This window comes from Thunnus albacares, chromosome 3 (assembly GCF_914725855.1).
Source record: "Thunnus albacares chromosome 3, fThuAlb1.1, whole genome shotgun sequence".
Taxonomy (NCBI): Eukaryota; Metazoa; Chordata; class Actinopteri; order Scombriformes; family Scombridae; genus Thunnus; species Thunnus albacares.
The window spans coordinates 28853065-28873824 of NC_058108.1; positions in this window are offsets into that span (position 1 = coordinate 28853065).

The window sequence follows — 20760 nt, forward strand, 5'->3', positions numbered from 1 at the left end:
AATACTTTAAAAATTCCCCTCACAAATCAGCTGACTCAGTTTGTAAAAACACACACACAACTAATGAATCTAAAGTAATCATCTGCAAACAAACTATAAATCAAGCTCATAGCATCCGGATCCTCCAGTCAAATCTCCCTGACAACTGTCTTCTGCCAAGAAGCCTCAGTATATTTAGTTAGATCACTTATAATATAATGTGTATTGTGCTCACAAAGTCACACAGAATATTAAATCATCTCTGACTCACATTAAGACTAAATGAGCTTTGGAGTAAGATTTAGTGGTAAAACTTGTGCTAAGGCAGATGTAAATGTTGCAGTTAGTTTTAACAGTAAACAAACAATAGATCTATAATAAGTCACTGGACGGTTAAATGGAAAATTAAAGTAGAATCTGGATCAACAAAGATCAGGCCTGCTGATGTTCAGTTATACAAGAGAAGAGAAAAAGACAGAGTCAGTGCGTATCACAGATAATATCAGATGTTTTGGTTAAAGGACAGGTTCACAATTACTGTTCAAAGTACTGTTCAATTTTCTTGCAATAATCATTCCTCATGTTCATACTGGCAATTAGAAGATCCCTTCATAATGCACTTACAAGTAATGTGGTTCAAAATCCTCCAAAAGCCTTCTTCTGTGCAAAAATGTAATTAAAAAGTTTATTTTAAGCTAAAATGAAGCTTCAGCTGTCCAAATGAGTCAAATCAAGTAGATATCTTTCAGTGTTACAGTCATTTTAGAGCCAAAGTCCTTCTTTTTGTTACTTTACTTCCACTTCAGCTCAACAGGGAAACACTGTCGAGGAAACACAAAGAGGGAATTTGATGCTAAAAAGATTGTAAACATGGCAGATATCCACTTGATATGACTAATTCAGACCGCTGAAGCTTCGTATAAACATCAGATAAACTTTTAAATGCATTTTTGCACAAAATGACTGTGTGGACACACTGTGGATTTTGGCTTCCATCACTTACATTGAAAGTACATTTGAAGAAGATCTTTTAATAGCCAAAGTGAACAAGAGGGATGATTACAGCGAGGAAAAACCTCTTTCACTGTTCATTTGGGCACCTGACTGTTGTTTTAAGACAGACTTAAAAGATTGTGAACTTATCCTTTAAAGTACATCAGAATGCAATGTTGGTTATATTTTCATGCTCAGAAATTTCTGGTATGTAATCCTCCACAATATCCAAAGAAAACACAGCCTCATTAGTGAACGATGATGATGTCAGGATCAGAACTTTACATTTGAGACTTGGACTTGAGCCAGATGTAAGCCAGAAAAATGAGGATTGACTCACTGCTTAAAGGCCTTGACTAAGAGTTTGAATGCAAAAACCAATCAGTTTTGACTAAGTAAAATGTCATTAATAAAGGAGCTTGCAGGTTAATTTGGCTCAACTGGTCATGACTACGCTGGTTAATGTGAGGATTTTGCATTTGTAGCATTTTTGTAATCACTTAATTGCCTGAGGGGCTTTACAATCTGTACAGCAATACAACATCTTCTATCCTTAGACCTTTAATTGGAATAAAAAAAAAAAATAGAAGTCCCTTCCAGGACGGAGAGACATGCAATAGATATTGTGTGTACAGAATAGAGCAAGAAGACAAATTACAGAAACACAGCATGGACAAACAGGATGACAAGATTACAGATGGATTGATAACATGTGTGAGGAATCTGATCAAGAAGACGTCAAACAGATATAGGACCTGAGCTGTGAAACCTCCATCACCATGGAGACCAGGAAAGAGGACAGACTACACATACACACAGCGGAAACTCAACATCACACCATTCACACACACACACACACACACACAGGAAAGGGAGCGATAAGAGGTGCGGCTGAATCTCCTGTAAATGTAAATGTAGTTGTAATAATCACCGTAGTCAGTGTTTTGTTATGCAGTGTGATTGTTTTGATCTCGTGTATTGATAAGTCATATCTGCATTTTGCTGCCTTGACTTCAGCAGCTGCACACATTTTACCTCTGACATTTTATTCTGACTCCTTCCGTCCGTCTCTGTATAAACAGATGTCTTTTTATTGCACAGATTTCTAGCTTAAGCTGTTTAATTCATTAAAAAGTTCCAATAATAATTCCTTGATAGGAGCTGGTTAAAGCTCCATTAAACGGCTTTGGAAGAAAAATGTCCACTAGAATTAATGCCATGCAATGAGCGTGACATTAGACCCTTGACAGTTTCAGCGTTATTTACAATTTTAAGATGAAGATTTGTGATGTGACTTTGATTTTCCCTCACACGGACTTGAGAGTCGACTTGGCTCAGGCCGTAAAAGACTATTTTTCTTACTGTCAACAAATTCCATGAAGAGACCAAAACCAACAACGAACGGATCCTATACTAACAAGTACTCTCTGTGTATCCAAAGCCTGATATATATTATTCCTCTGTGCCATAGATCTCCACTGTTGTTCAAAATATATCAAAAACACATTTATGAGCCGCACCACTGCACTGCATGACATGTCTTTTTATGTTCCTACCATGAACATGGGCTCTGCAGTTTGTTTTGAGTTGATTCCACATTCAACGTCCTGCTGCTATGAAAACTGTGTATGAATCTGCTTCTGAAATAGTTCCCTACATTTTTTTTTACTCCTGTTTGAATACCATTTGCTAAAAACTATAGTTACCAGCTGTTCAAAGAAATTGCTTAGAATTTTCTATATAATAGGATAATCTGTTTGTGGCCTGTTTTTTTCATCTTTAATAGGAATTAAAGTGGGCTCGGGGCTGAGTGTCACAGGCTGTGGAAATATGAAGAGACGGACTAACGCATGACTGGTTTTGGTCTTTTTGGGGGGGATTTGTTGACAATAACAGAAATATAGATTAATTCCAGATCAATTCCAGAGCTCTGACTAACCCACAATACAACTGGCATCAATTACAAAGACATTTTAAACTTCACAAGTCAGATGTTTCTTTACACAAAATCAATATGGTACCTGATAAACTGATTGCAAAAACACCTTCTTGTAGTCATGAATCCTGATGACTAACAGTCAATCAATACATTTCATACAAGTGTTAATTCGACATCCTGTTTCCATCCTACGTTGACCTCACACAGCCCTGATGAAGCTGCCCTTTGGACAAAGAGAGCTAAAGCCCGAATCAGTGTAATGTCCTCACAAGCACAGCCAAACAAGAATACATTTTGCGCCTGGTGTGCATGAGGTGAATGAGTGATAATCACGCTTCAAATATGGCAACGTATTAATCTGTCAGGATGAAAGGAGCTGACACCTTTCAGTCTGTGTGAATGTGATAGTGACAGACAGAGAGTCTTATCTTATCAGCGAGGTACAAACAGGCCTGCAGTGTGTCACATCAGGCTGACACCTGCAAATCTGCACTCAGACACCACCAATTACATCCTCATTATGGACTGATCTCACACACACACCGACACACAGATGCACACACACACACACAGAAATAATACATACACATACACACACACAAAGACAGCAATAAATATTCCTGCTTTTTATTCTAATTTTTATTCGATTTTTACACGTTCTGCTTGCTTTTCTCTCTGCTCAACTGTATCATACTGCAGTGCAAACAGTGTGCAACAATGAAAACAGGTACGCAGATCATTTTCTTCATACTTTCAAGCATCCATCCGTGATATTTTTTAGTGATATTCGATGACCCTACAGAGAATCATCACTAGACTCTGCAGCTCCCCACTCAGCCACTCAACTCCTCTCTTCAATCAGCTCAAGATCCTGTCAGTTTTTAACATAAATAAATACCAAACTTGTGTTTTTATTTTCAAAAATTTTGCATCAGCCTGCTTCGCTTCTCTTGCCTTGTAAAGCATTTTCCCAGCCTAACGGTGATGTACACAACTATAATACAAGACATGCCAAATAGTTACACGTCCCAATGTTAGTTACACCTCCCAATGCTCCGGACTGGGCTTTCTCAATTCTCTGTTAGAATAGAGATCGCCAAATCACACAAACACCCTCATTAAATTATTTTATGTCTATGTATGATTTATGCAGACTACTGTATGTTTGCCTTTTTGATGCTATGGCTGCTTGTTCGCTTGTATTTGTGGATGACATGACTTTTCTATTTCCTTATAATGCCTTATTGAGATGAGGAAGGAAGCAATGGACCTTCACCAGCTATAAACCTCACTGAGAAATGTCCCCGTCCATTATAATGTGTGTGTGACTGTGGAAAAATACTAAGAGTTGAAGGGCTGAAAGTTCACCAGGAAACTCTTTTGCTAGTGGAATCTTTTGTAATTTGCATGAATGAATGTTTGGAGAGAAAACTAAAAAATACTTAACAGTCAAGTCATCTGAGGGAAAGAGTTTGGAGAGTATCAGTTATCACTTGAGTATCACAATTACCCTAAAAGCAAAACCTGCTAAACAACTTAAAGATCCCCTCAAGACATATTTAAAAAAAAAATACTCTGCTTGAAATAATAATTTCTGCCTGATATGACCTTTTCTCTCATTGAAATGAATCCAGAATCTATGAATACTCAAATATTTTTCATTTCAAAAGTTTAATTGTTTGAAAACAAGATGTCTCCTAATTCACTGTAAAGTTAATTTTCATTGTTTGTGCACTGGAGGCTTCAGGTTTCCATATCACACTTGTGTAAATTGCGTACTGGACCACAATTGGCTTCCAAGTTAGCTGTGATGTCACAAATCAGGCTTGTAGGTCTTAAAAGCAGATTTAAAGTGAGCACAAAGAAACTTTCCATCTTCAGCAGATGAATGTAAAAACAGCCTTCTAGTGTCAAACTGTGCACATACATCATTCTGCACAGTGAAGCTTAAACATCCAACTCAATGAACAAGAAGCGAAACACATTTTTGAGCAGAGGGGACTTTAAATGGACTCAAAAACTTGATTTTGATGACCTAAAATATCACTATATTCACACAGTGCCTGTGCAAAACATCAAATCAAACTTACTTACTGAGTACTGTGTATTTGTTAAAGGTTATTTATGCCATAATGCCACATTACGTGTCTAAGGCAGTACAGGTTGGAGTGAATGTAAGAGTGTGATCTTGTGTGTGTGTGTCTGTGTGTGTGTGTGTGTGTGTGTGTGTGTGTGTGTGTGTGTGTGTGTGTATGTGATCTCCTAGAGAGACCAAATCAAATCAAGGATAAGTGATACCAAAATAAATCAGAGCGGTAACTGTTGTCACCAATGAGTCATCATCACAGCGTGAGAAGAACAGCTCTTTCTCACACACACACACACACACACACACACACACACACACACACAAAGGCAAAATCAGCTGCCCTTATAGTGCAACACTTTCCACTGACACTGATAAGCACAAACAACCCCAGAGACTCATTTTCAGCATTGCTTTCACATTCTATGACTGTTTGATCGACTATCTGTAGTTTTGTACATGCAAAGTGTTCATGTCTTTTTGTGATTGCAGGCATGTCGGTATGTCAAGCCCCTAAAATTCTTTCTAAGTGAGCAAAGTTTCTCTTGAAAAAAAAACAAAAAAAAAACCTCATCTAAGACCTACAGCCCACCAAATGTAACCATCCATGGATTTAATTCTCCTCAGGATTTGGAGACGACAAGAGAATTCAGTGGGAGCCAATCAAAGGATGACTTTGAGGTTCACACCAGATCCACAGGCAAACCTCTGGTCAGATTAAACTAATCCACGCTGACCCTGAGACCATATCTGGAGTTTGTTCCAGGCACTTCGCAGTCCTGGAGACAAAAGCTGCTACAAATACTTTGAGTGTTTTCATTTGAGTTTGCCTCAGAGAGCAACATGGTTTTCCCCAGCTGACTCCCCCAAGCCCGAGCTGAAGACAAACTCAGTCTATCGATCTTCTGTACAAGACAAGTGATGCCATTTGTAAAGCTTTTCTGCTGTCTTGACCCAGGTCTGTTGACTCAGCTGATAATAAAATGCTAATGTCAGCTTAAATGTTAGCTGTTAGTGAAGAGTAAGCCTTTCAGTGACAGATCACAGAATCTGTTACCTGATTCATGATGCAATCTTGGCACCAGTTCAGCAACTGGTGTCATCACTTCTTTCTACAAGTCGTTACGGTCTCAATCTCTGAATCCAGACCCTCTAATAAATGTGCTGGTGGTCATTTAGAAAATGATTAGTCCGTTAATAAGATTTGAAGACTTTGCCATAGTAGCTTTGATGTGTGCTGTGTGGGTATTGATTGACAGCTGTGATTGACAGTTGGCTCATCTGCTGCTCTCCCCGGCTCTGGGTCTCGCACTGAGTCGCACTATTGTCACAATATTTCAGTAGGTTTAATGTTACTCGATTACGATACCTGTCCTGTTTGCACAATTTGCACAATCCTGCTATTTACTGTAAGAGCACCTGATCTTGATTATAACTGTTTGGACTGTTGTCAAGGTCAGCCAGGAAAGGGGTTTTGAGTTTCACGTTCATCTGGCTGATAATGGGAAAGTTGACTGATTAACTGGTAAGGTCATTTATTATTTTGAGTGTTACATGCTAGTAGCCGACAACTGGAACGTATCCCGCAGTTCAGCAAGGAATTTCATTACAGGGAAACAAAAAGAATTTCATGCTCAATAGACTTTAACTTTGGCAGATACTGACTTGATTTCGCTATTTTTTTAATTTTTATTTATTTGTTTCCACATTTTCACTTTTACCTACACTCAGTTATACATTACATTACTTTGGAAAGTGACAAGGGCTGTAGATTTTGTCCTCCATCTCTTTACAGTGTAGCTGCGTTAACAGCAACACACCAGTACGGAGAGTAGGAATTGTTACGTATATACTGTATGCAATACAATTGGCATGTCAGTACTGTGTTAAGACAGACTTAAAAATACCTGAACATATCCTTTAAGTCAATCTCTGCATCAAGTAGTATCTTTCTTGAATCACTTTTGGCCAAACTGGATTTCATGAACTTTTTGTATTAATTTCTGTAACTTGCAGCTGTCAAACGGAAATCCCTGCTTCAGTTTGGCATTTGAATGAACATTTCTCACCACTAGATGGTACTGTAGACTCTTTCTGTAGCATATTACATGCATGTATATAAACCCTCAAAGACATGTTTATTTATTTTTTAGTTCCCACACACTCAAACAAGCACACACACACACACGCACAGACAAATGCATGTATTCACAAATGCAAAAGCATTGTGAAAGACAGACCTAAATGTGCCTCCTCAGACTCCTGCAACCTTTTGCCCTGAGCTCAACCCTGTCACAGGAGAGGCCAAAGATGGATGGTTCATACCAGACAGGGAGAGGGACGAGGCAGCTGATGTAATCTACTCATCATGTAGCTCATACATCTTCCACATGAAATGGATAGGGACTCATCGACATCAACAATGTGTAACAGAAAATCTCAAGTGAAAAATTAATCTCGTGGTGCTACGGGGAATTACGCTGGCACAGTTTGTCTTCCGTTCATCCCCTCCTCCTCCTCTTTCACACACATACATGCACATCTATATTCCCCTCCCTCCTTCCCTTTCTCCATCCTTTCTCTTGTAACTACGCCCCCTGGCTGTTTGTGTCAGTGTTCTTCCAGAAACTGCCTGGTGAAATGAGGGTGGAAAAACCTACAGCCTGTAGCCAACAGATAAAAGAGCCCTGCGCTTCTCCTGTGACGTCATTGGTAACTTGTCGTAAGTCCTGTACTTTAAGTCAGGATGTAGTGTAGAGTTCAACGATTCAAAGATGAGTAAGAGCAGAAGATGAGACTCCCTGTATTTCCATATTACCCTCGTTATTGCACAGCAAGTGACCGCGCAGCGTGAAAAAGGAAGGTACTGCAGAGAAATCACCTGACTACATATATATATTCATGTAGACTAATAACATGTGATGCTTGAATAAGCCCAAATATAGTAGCTGAACTTATTTGATGGTTCAATTTCACATTCTTAGAACCTTCAAATTCATATATTCACAAATCAAGAGGTACAAGCCATTTCAAGCTGTGCTTATGTTCCAGTAGTGTTATTTTATGAATATCACAGTACTACACCATACATCTTGTTTACAGAAGCTTTACTCAGCATTTCAGGAAGCTATTTTTCTGTCAAAATATAGACTTCTCTAAAAGAAGATAAAGCATTTGACTGAGATGCTGCACATACAAAGTATCATTTATCATTGTACATTTCTGAACCAACTACAATAAAACAACCCTAACACAAGAGAGGAGAAGAAAAGAGAAACAGAAACGTCAAAGCTTGCAGTTTTCTGAGTTTGGAAGGCCTTGGACAATAAAATGAACCGGACAGAAAAAGGAGGCAGAAGACAGACGTTCCAGTCCACCGAGAGTCCCTGACAACGCAGATCTGGAATCAGATTTGTTTTGAGACTCCACTCTGCCAAAAGCTTTAAACTCAGAATGACTGATCATCAATACCTTGACTGTGAGTCTCTGTGAGTTTTTGTGTTTAGAAGCTCTGGTTTGCTTGTAGCTGGTCAATATGGACAGTGAACAGACCAAATATTGAAACAAAATAGGCATTTCGCATTTTAAATCAGGAAAAACCTACTGAGAGATGTGACTGCATCCTGCAGTTGTGGTCAGTGATCTTTTCGTCACATCTCTATACTTCTACTAAAAAGGCATATTGATGATACTCCAGGAGCTTCACATGTCAGGGTTCAGCTTAGTTGAACAATACAGTGCGTACAGATACAGCAGCAACAAATCACCAGCAGTGTAATCAAACTCATCAAGTCCACCGGATGCAACAACGGCCCGGCACAGCGGCCAAATAACCACAGGGTCACAAAGCAGCAGGAGCACTGCTTAGAGTCCACAGAAGTACAATCACTCAGAAATGCTTCCATATATTGATTAAACTAGAATAGGCAACACAGCAGGGACAGCGAATGTAAATGGCTTACCTGTGATGATTGCATGGCACTGAAGTAATTTCACTATCCAGTGAGTCCGATGATTTCGCTGTGAAACTAATGAGAAAGTTCAGTCTGTGTGTCACCACTGTTGATCTGATGGCAGGTTTTATGTGATTGGCAGTTGAGAAGAGTCATATTGTAGGCCAGGACCTGTAGGGCACTGTTCATTTTGGATAATATGTGGGGCTTAACTTTACATTCAGTACTTCATTAAGCATCCACCACCAGTGTTGTAAGACGTTTATATTACTCTACTTTGAATAATAAATTTGTGTCTAATATGATTTTTCCACATTATCTCATTAAAATTCTTAAAATGACATCTAGTCGTTCTCTCTCATTAGAAACTCCACTATCTATGAATATGCAAATATTTTTCATTTCAAGGTTTAACTGCTGGATGCCTCCTACTTCACTGTAGTACATTCTCAGTGTATGCACACTGGGGGCTTCGAGTTTCCACATCACACTTGTGTGAAAACAGCTTTCTAGTGTCAAACTCTGCACATACATCATCCTGCACGGTGAAACTCACACATCCAACTGAAGGAACAATAAGCAAAACACATTTTTGAGAGGAGGGCGACTTTGAAAACTAATTACTTGCTGATCAGGAAAATAGCACGGGTCACAGAGAAACTATCTTTAAGTATGACGACTGAATTTAAACTTTTTCTCTTCCGGATGATGTCCTTATGTGACAAAAGCAAAATGCGTCATAGAAATTTAAGGCTAACTAAAAGCACTGCTGTGTGCAGTACGCTGCTGTGCACTCAGTGACAGATGAGCTGCTGACAGTTTTAAAAGATGTAGCTGCTGTGATTAGAAACAAAATTATCATCAAGTGAGGCCCACTCAGATCCACATGTGGCTATGCATATGGTATTATCTCATTTGTTTAATCTGTACAAACCAAAGTGTAAAAAGACAATTAAGTTGTTTATAGTGGGTTTTGTACAAGACCATTTTTTGGACCTGTTGCCAGGCAACCAGGAAGTTACTGAACAATGCAGCTTTCAAAATGTATGAGGAAGGAAAAGTATGTTTATTAGACCTCAAGTATACACACAATGGCTTTTGGTGAGTAACAATGAATGTAAACAGAAAGCTCATCACCTTTAAGGAGTCACTAACACCCCCCCTTGAAGATCTTGTTGTTGCTGACTTCCAGTGTTTTAACCTCTAAACTTGCTGCAGTGATGTAGAAGTGTACTCCAGGACACCCTTACATCACTGTTGGGTGTGGTTACAGGTGCAACAAAGCATACTTGTGGTCAGAGGTGAAACAGGCTTGAGAGGACATCAAAGTTACTCTTCAAGTAGCAAAAAAACATATCAAGATATTATTTTTGTTCGTGCCATTCGAGTGTGAGGAGACGGTCAGTTCCACCGAAATAGGACACTACTGCCCGTGTGCATTAACATTTAACAACTCTGTCCTTACACCCTCAGTTTGTGGGCTCATAAATGTGAAAAACTTTTTCAGCATTAGTAATCACTTGAATGAACATACAGTCTAGTGATTTGAGGGGTTCAAAAAGTGGAGCCAATGCATTTGAGACACCAGATATGACTGACCGAGACACTGCTTTTGTTATAATATTGTTTAAAAATGTAAGGGTTATTGATTCCAGCGTTTCCCCATCTTAATATTTTATATCCCCCACTGTGTTAGCAGACTACAAACTGCAGGCTCACTATCTCTGTTTTCTGCTCCACATCAGCTTTTCTTCGATGACACCGCTGACACCAGCTTCGCTCAATGTTTCCTGAATACTTGCATCAAAAACATCACACCTCATCCTGTTTTTGTGGCTTGTGCGAAGCCAAATGTGACCTCAAATGTGACCAAAAGTGAGGAAAGTTAGAGGAAGGAGTTAGAGGACTATAAATCATGGCGAGAGGAGGACGTGAAAGGTTACTTGAGGAGATGAGTTTTATAGCTGCAGATATATTGTGAATGACTCAGCTGGAGGGAGAGGGGTAAAGACCAAACTGAGGGGTGACTAGTTTGCCACATTGAGGGCACAGCAAAGCGAGCATGTCTGGAGCACAGTGATGGACTACGGACTGGAAATATGAGAGTCACTTCTTAGACTTGTACGTCGGCCGCAGGGTTTTGAATCTGATAAGAGTGGCTCTGTCATCTCATGTTTGTCGTCTCTCTTTTTCTTGTAGTGCTGAGTGCAAAAGCTGTCAGTTCAGTACTCCTTCATATCAATTCCAGAGGAAAAAATGATTTAAACATGATTATGTCTCAATGATAGACCAATTAGGTCAAGCAAAAGGTGATCCAAGACTTATACTCTCTCATACACCCTTAGAGAAACACAGACACACATGCGGAGGGGGCAAGAACAGAGGTGACTTAAGAAGATATGAAATATTTGTGATGCAAAGCAGAGGAATTGCCCCAGGCTCAGTGAGTAGCTGCCCTTCATTCCAAACGCATCTATTTCCTCTGTAACCCACATAAGAACACACACTCTTGCACACAGGTGGACATGTTTAGGGTAACACATACACCAGTATATGACGAGGACACAGTATCTCTGCAGGAAATTGGATTCATGGTGATGAGGACTGGTCACTTTTCCTGTTCATAAGGCAGAAAATGAGAAGATGAAAGTAAAATTAAAGATTGCTGAGCACATGTTGATACTTTGGGGGTGAAAGTGTGAAAATGCAATACTTAGCATAACAAAGTTGTAGCTGCTTGCATTATATTAAACTATAATATTATATCAATTATGATTTGTAGGTACTTTGAATATCTGGATGCTTACGTGAGGCCCTCTGCACATGATTAGTGGCAGAATTGTTCTGCGATGGGGTGAGCCATTTTTAACTATGCTAGCGACATGGCTTTAGAGGTAGCAACTGGTCTCTTGGTCTCGACAAATGCGGGATGGATTGACATGAAATTTCGTACAGCTATCCATGATGCCCAGAGGATGAATCCTAATGACTTTGGTGATCCGGGACTTTCCTCTAGAGCCAGTAGATCAAAACTTCCATTTTTCCTGTGAAATATCTTGACAACTAAAAGATGGATTGGCTCAAAATTTCAGACATTCATGATTTGCAGACAAAAAAGTTGTAATGAACTTGGTGATCCCCTGATTTTTATGTTCCCACCACCATCAGGTGAAAATTTCAAAGTGTTTAATACTATGGTTTATGACCAAATACTTATTAATTTATTAATAATTACATTCCCATCAGGTTTTGTGCTAATTAGCAAATGTTAGCATGCTAACATCCTAAACTAAGATGGTGAACATAGTAAACATTATAACTGCTAAACATCAGCATATTAGCATTGTCATTGTGAGCAAGTTAGTGTGCTAGCGTTTGCATTTTGCTCAAAGCACCAATATAACTAAGTACAGCCTCATAGAGCTGCTAGCATGGCGACACTTGAAGGTGGAGTGAAAAGTTGGCCATCATAGAGATTTAATCTCTCTAAATGAACAGTTGGGATGTTACTAACTGTAGAAATACTATAAAACCCCACAGATTACATAAGCTAAATTACATAAAACAAGAGGGCAACAATACAAACATAAAGAAGCCTATAAAAAGCAGACCTCCGGGAACAGTACAAACAAAATGTAGATCACAATTGCATTTTTGTCCTTGACAAATGAAAGTTGTATTATTTGACTTTCAGTTCCTCTGAGATATAAAACATATAATTGTCCTTGAGATAAAATGCTTGGCCTCCAATGTAGAGAACTGAGATGTGTGTGTTTCAGCATTTTCTTTCACAGTAACGTTTTGCTGCAGCAGCAAATGTTAAAGAGCATGACAATAAATTGTATTAAATTATGAAACTGAAGATGTGGCGGTAGAACAAAGGAAAAGAACAAGAATGTGCATTCATATTTATTTTCATGGCACATTCTGTCTCTAATACATGTGGCTTGTCAAGTTAATAATCTTGAATTTTGGCTAATTGCAAGTTTGCATTCATTGAAGTATGAATATTGAAGGAAAGATGTATGAGATGAGTGAAAGAGAAGGGTTTAGACAGCCATGAACGATCATTATGAAGCAGGCAGATCAGGGAAAGAAACTGTATGCAAAGAGAGAGAGTGGGGGTCACATGTGGTATATGATATATATACATATATGTGTGTGTGTGTGTGTGGCGCTGGGGCGTATGCCTAAGGAAATGGATTGTCCTATACACACATCCTAATGGTTGAGATGGTTCGTTAAACGCTTTCAGAGATTCAATTAATAGCAGAAATTAGATCATTCTGTGTGTGTGTGCATAAAGATGTATATGTATGTCTGAGTGTGTGTGTGTTTGTGTGTGTGTGAGCACAGAACATGATTCATATGTGCCTTCAGCAGCGATCCCAGCGTTACCACAGAGAAGGAAGCTCCAATGATTTATGATAATCACTTCCTGTCCCTAAAGGAAGTACAACATAAAATATGATGCCAGGCAGAGAAAAAGAGAGAGCAAGAGAGAGAAAAAAAAACAAAGGAACATTTTTTGCATGTTTCATTGATTTTAAAAAGGTTTTTCTATTTGGCAAGAGGGATTATGTTATAAAATTCTCCAAATCGATGTAGGGGGTAACCTTTATGACACAATTAAGTCAATGTATGTCAGTAATAAGTGTGGAATGAAAAGTGGCGACAAAACTACAGATCTCTTCACTCAAGGGAGAGGCGTCTTCAGGGCAACAGCTTGTCTCCAACTCTATTTAACATCTACAATAATGACTTAGCAGTACTGTTGGAGCAGTCTGGCCTGACTCTTAACAATAAGGAAGTTAAATTCCTGCTATATGCTGATGACCCGGTGTTGCTGTCACCCACACAACGAGGACTATAGCAGCACCTGGACCTCCTGGAGCAGTACTGTCAGAACTCGGCCCTGACAGTCAACTTTAACAAATCCTGATCTTCCAAAAGAAGCCCAAATCTCAGGAAACTAAATATCAATTCAAACTAGGAAACACCCATCTAGATCACAGCCTGTACTATGATTACCTGGGGCTCAGAATCAGTGCCTCAGGGAACTTTAGTCTGGCACTGAAACAAAAAGCATGTAGAGCAATAGACATACCAATTAGTATTTAGACAAAAATGTTTGATAGTATAATCCAACCAATCGCCTGTAATGGTAGTGAAGTTTGGGGTCCACTCAGTCATCAGGAGTACACTAGATGGGACAAGCATCCCACAGAGACCCTACATGCAGAATTGTGTAGGTCCATATTAAACATCCAAAGAAAAACATCAACCAGTGCATACAGGGCAGAATTAGGCCATTACCCATTGATTATTTACATTAAAAAATTTTGGTTACATCTCATATTGAGCCCCCAAGACACTATGAGATTTCAGACACTACAAACCCAGGAACTGGACCCCCAAAAGAGTCCCTTCTGTCAGCTGGTCCTGAGACTTACAGATCAAATAACACCCAGTACCGCTCAACCTCAGACCAGCAGTGCTTTCCAACCACCAATCAGAGTCAACCTAATTTATTAAACTAACAAAAGATGTCTATCTGGAACATCGGACTGAACAAATCAAAACTCAAAACAAACTTAATTGCTGTCTGACTCTAAACCATGAATATAAATTGGCAGAGTATGTCTCCACTGTCAGAAATACTAAGCAGAGACCGAATACAGACTGAGTGACGGTAGTTTAGCCATAGAGACAGAACGACACAAGGAGTCATGGCTACTGACAGAGAAAAGAGTCTGAAGTCACTGCACAACAAGTGAGGTAGAGACAGAGATGCACTTCCACTTAAAATGTGACAAATATAATAATATCAGAGTGGAATACTTTAAGAAATTTGATATGTTAATTCCAAACTTTACAAAGTTAGATGACAGTAAAAAGCATCAGATTCTATTTGGAGAGAGACATGCAGCAAACTTAGCTGCACAATATGTGACTACATGTCACAAACTGAGGGACTCAAAACTCAAAACATCACTAAATGTGACGAACGAATGTGATCCATTATTTACTAATGTGAATGTCATGTTATTGTTGTGTTATCTTAATTAAAAGATATGCTTTGGCAACATTTGGACTTTACAGAGTCCTGCCAATACAAGCACTGTACAGTACATGTGACCATATAGTAGAGTTAAACACGCACACACACACACACACACACACACACACACACACACACACACACACACAAACAAAACGTGTTTAATGTTCTCTGCCATTTTCTTGTTCTTTTTATTTATTTGTTTATCTTATTTTATTTAATGGATTGTATTGTCCTTGACGCTTTGGCAATATCGTTCAGCTGACATTCATGCCAATAAAGCTTATTGAAATGAATTGAATTGAATTGAGAGAGCGAGAGCGAGAGAGAGAGAGAGTGAGTTTTGTGCTGAGCGCAGGTTGTGTCACTGGTCCAGGTCAACCCTCAGGTCAGGAACGTATCGACCTGTCTCAGCTGCAGCGAACACGAGACGAGGACGTTATACTAATAAATGACTTACAAGCGAGGTTTCAAAGTGAGCACTCGTTTCCCATCCATTGTGAGGCTAATCTTTCTTCTTCTTTAGAGAATGACTGGAGATGACTGGCTTAAACTTATTTTCAGTTGGAGTTTGTTGTGTTTTCTTCCTGCAAGAGGATGTTGATCACTTTTGGTAATAGACAAAAAAGTGAAAAAATGATGAGAAAACACAAATTAGCTGCTGTTTATGTGTCAGTGTGCAAGTAAGTAACAAAATAATAAGCAGTGTTTGTGCTGCAGTGGTTATTTTTATTTTATATGATTGACCCGTAAAAATATCAAAATACACACTGATAAGTGTCTTGATTATTTTTAAAAAGGAAAATAATGAGTCTCCTTCTCTTTCTGTGTGGCCACTTCCTGTGTACAGTGGTTCTTGTCACTACTAACTGACAACCTGAGGAGCCACTTTACCCGTCACATCTGACGGGGAAATCAATTTATTCTGATTGAATTAGCGCAATCAGTGCATTTGCTAACGGGGGTGAATAAAACCCATGAAATCTTTTGCATCAAGTTCGACTTTGTTGAACTTTTCTTATCACGTGTGTGAACTTATTGTCCCATTAGCAACCAAGCTAACAAGTTACAAGTTAGCAGGCTACCTAGCTTGGAGAGCTATTGTGACTGTGATTGTGATTTACGGTGCCAGCATGTTTCGGCTGCTACAGCTACAGTACCAACTAGGACGAACTTCTCTATGCAACTTTCCACAATGACTGGACCTGTTTGTGGGCTATAATTTGGTTTTAGGATTTAGTTTATGTTCTAGTTAAGGTTCGGTAAAGTATGGTTGGGGAAGTAATGGAAATAGCTGAAGTAAGGAATTAAACTATGCAGTGAAAATCCTCAAAATATGTTTACATAAACATGTGTATGTGTTTCATGACTTGACACACTTCTGATGTGTCTGATGTGCTGATTTCTTTTTTCTTTCTTTTTTTTTCATAAATTAATACAAGATAGAATAATAGGATGATCTTTTCGCCACACTGCTCAGCCACACGCACTCCATGCACTGACTGAATGTTGTGTTGATGTGTATGTGTGGACGACTAATCACTTGCAATGACAGACAGAGATCATACCATCAGATTAAAAGCAGGCGGGGAGGCTGATGGTCTACAGTTCTGATGGACTGTTGTTCTCTCTTTCATTTAATTTAGCATTTTCAACACTGGCCTGACCCTGTTTTGGATAGTTCAGTATAAATAAAAAGTTCAATACACTTGTGTAATAGTATTTGATGTTTTTACATTATTCACGGTTTTTATACCAAACATGTATCATTACATTACAATCTGGAAATGATAAAGTTTAGTATAGTTTCATTGACTAATTTAAGTGATATATGTGTACACATACCAATCATAGGTCAAAACATTGATAAATTTGGCTGAATTATAAAAGCCAGATGATCTGAGCTGAGCCAAATGATCTGGCTCACTAAAAAGAGCTGCAATTCCCATCACTAAAATGGACCTTGAGGCAAGGCAAGCTTTATTTATATAGCACATTTCACACCCAGCGGAAAACACAGTGTGTTTTACGTGAAGATCAGGAAGAAAAGAAAGAACAAGGGGAGAGAAGAGGAAGAAAATAGAGAGATTAAAAAATAAAAATAGAAATAATAATGAGATTAAGAATAATAATGATGGAGATGACAATAACAGTAATAATGAAAATAGTAATAATGGCCACTCGCAACCAGCATACAGGAAGACTCACATCGAGATTATTCAGTTACAAAAGATGTATTGCATATTATTGAAAGGTAACAGAGGACAGAAATATTTTTGTGAGAAATGAGAACACATCTGAGATCCTCGGGGAGGCTATTACTGCATCTAAAGGTCTAATAAAAATCTGATAAAATCTAATAATATCTAATAAAAACTAAAGGCAGCCTTGCCGGACTTTGAAGTGACTCCAGGCAAGATAGCTTTTGAGCAGGTCTAACATATATGATGGGGCAAGGCCATTCAGAGCTTTATAGACTAGCAGAAGAACCTTAAGGTCCATATTTACTGAAAGTCAGTGTTGTGTTGACAGCTGTAATGTGCTCTGTTCTCTCAGGGCGTTTTCAAACCTACAGTTTGTTTGCTCTGGTCTGAATCAGTGGATGAGTTGGTAAAGTTGTTGCGTATTCCCCTTGGTTCAGTTTCTTTTTACACAGAAAATTAAAGCAAACCAAAGTGCGTCACTAAAAGCCTTGTGAGAACGTTCACTCTACTCATTGGATAGTTGTTTCTTGGACGTGAGAAAGAACGTAAACACAGGAAGAAGGTCCTCCGGCCAAATGCAACGTACTGTGTTGCACTAGTCCAGGTCGGACCTTGATTAATTCTCCAGCTAGCTCCTAGCAACTGTTGATTTCACTCATATGCATCCCAGAATGCAAAGTGCACCTGGTTACGGGAACCGTTTAGCTTAGTCTAGCAGAGTATGCCTATAGTAGTTGGGTTGGATTGAGGTCGGCTCACGTTCCCACCACAAATGAACCGCTCCAGATTTCGTTTGAGACTGAACAGGGACAACTTGTGGTTGTCGGTGTGGTTGTTTTGGTCCACACCCAAGTATGATTGCTGCGTTCAGATCTTCCCAAACACAACAAACCAAAGTGGGAAAACGGACCACAGTCTGATTCAACCAGGCAACAAGGCAGTTTGAAAACACTCTTAGTCCCTGTTAAAAGCCTCTGAATGAGCTGCAATTGCCCCACAATTTTCTGAGGCAGGTCAGAGAAAAGGCCATGTCAGTTTTACAGGTTATAAAATCATCTACAAGTCTCTACAGGTCTGGCTTGGATAGACAGCCTCTTCTTTTTGCTATATTTGTGGTAAAAAATACAATTCTGAGAGGCTTTGTGGAAAGCCTTAGTTGGGATCAAGAAGGACGCCAAGGTTCCTCACTTCATCGTTAGTTTTAATAGACAAGGAATCTTCATCTCTTTGCACTGAAATGATAACTTCTGTGTTAAAATCCCCTGGTGTACTGTATGTCCTCAATACACTGACAAGGAAACATATATGAACGTCGTGTTTGAGGTGAGATTGTTTTGTGAACTGCTGTTTTTAAGGTCAAGAACGAATCATTTAAACATTTACAATTCCATGACAACTCCATCTGCCGATGAAGAGTATGTGATATGATTAAAAGCTCCAGAACAGCTACTAAATGGACCATGAGGTGAGATTATTTGTCAGATGTGCATGTGTGTTTAACCCCCCCCTGCAGACACTTGTTTCGTGTATAAAAAGAAAACAGACTGAGGTTTGAGATAGATGTTGTTTCAATTGTCACACTTGTACATTTTGACAAGATTTTGTTGTGTTGCCTCAGAGTAATGGTGTGCAGTGGAGGGTTGAATGTGTGTGTTGCATCTAACAGTGGGAGTTCAGAGATCTCTGTGTGATATGTTTCTCCTACACTTATTATCACGGCTGTGACATCATGACAACAACTCAGTGTGTGAGTGTTTGTGTGTGTCGGAGGAAGCTTTCTGCTTACATGGTCGCTTCCTCCGTATGAAAATTAATCAACATACTCGGGTCCACAATCCATAAAGTGTTGTTTAGTTTGTGCTGCGTGACAACAGTGTACATCAGCGTATATTGTTACTGGAATGAACCGAATGAATAAACCAACAGCAGGAAGAAGCGCTTCGTCTCATCAAATCACTTCATCAATAATTTCTGATCCTCTTTTGTATGTCCAATCATTATGACATGTTGAATCTCAGCAGGTTTTGCTCAAACACATACACACTTGAAGATTACATTTAACCATCGTTTTGCTTTCTGCAAACCAGACAAATTGATTATGGAAAACAGACTCTTATCTTTAATACGAAGTAGACTGCTACATTGGCTAGACTCTCTCTCTCTCTCTCTCTCTCTCTCTCTCTCTCTCTGTGTATGTGTGTGTGTGTGTGTGCGTATGTGTTTGTGTTTGTGTGTCCTAGCCATTCATGTTGGCAACTTCAATGTATTCATGTTAACAGTGGGGTACCATTACAATGACAAAGGGATTCAAGTCATCACACACATGTAAAGAAAAAGTTTGCCACACACACACACACACACACACACACACACACACACACACACACACACATACACACACACACATGCACGCACACACACATGCACGCACACACACATGCACACACACGCACACACACACACACACACACACAGTGTAAAGCCACTCTATTTGAAGTGGCCCCTGGAGAAAAGAGACTGTGCCACTTGAAGGACAATACCAGCGATGTACTTCTTCTAGAAAGCCATGGTACAACACCCTTTGAAGGGTGCCTCTTTGAAACTCTTATTTCTGCTGCCTGTTTTTGAGTCACAAGCCCCCCCACCCCCCCCCCCTCCTCCCTCTCCCCCTGCTTATTGACAGAAGCAATCAAGTCAGCTTGTTTCATCTCCTCAGACAATGAGCACTGCTACATCTTTAGATTGATAGATTGTGTCAGCAGGATTTTGACTTTCAAATTGAATGGACATTTATCTGGGATAACTGTGTTTCAGTTATTGCAAAGAACATATTTTTCTCCACGTATCTGCATTTTTGCAGTGGTTCCCTTGGTTACCGCTGCTGTGTTTATCAGTGTTCCTTTCTTGCACAGCACATACACAGTTTACAGTGATAAATGTGATAGACTGACCATCGAAATTCACGGTAACTTTTTAAACTAGGGATCCTTGCTTTAAGGCAGAGGTAGACAAAAGTAGGTTTCACATTATGCAAGCTCAAATGACAAGTGTCTCGAGCAGAAAATCTGCTGTAGCTGATAAGTGTGAAGTGGGAGAAATGGCTGGTCCTAGAGGTGTTTTTCCCCATTCTGTTTTCTTTCAATCATATTTTCAACATTACTTAGTAACACAGGGGCTTCTTCTCGATAAGGTAACCATCATAAAGGTTTAAGTTATCATAATGCTATAATGAGCCTCTGTGGATGTGGCCATGAAGAAGAAGCCAGTCAGGGCTGTTAATCCGAGCGATAGCAAGTTCAAAATGCTTTGTCATTGCAGATGAGAACAAATCACAGCGCCATAGTTGCTGAATTCATTGACAATGTGAACTGCGTCACTTCCCCGTCTCATAAGTAACACAACTGCTAGATGGCATCTGTCACTCAAACATAACAATGGGTCATTTTTGGCAACTGAATTTACGACCTATAGTGTTGTTTTTCTTGACAGGCTCTTTCTAACACAGTTATTCAGCTTTTGTACTGGCGATTTAACCAATCAAAGCT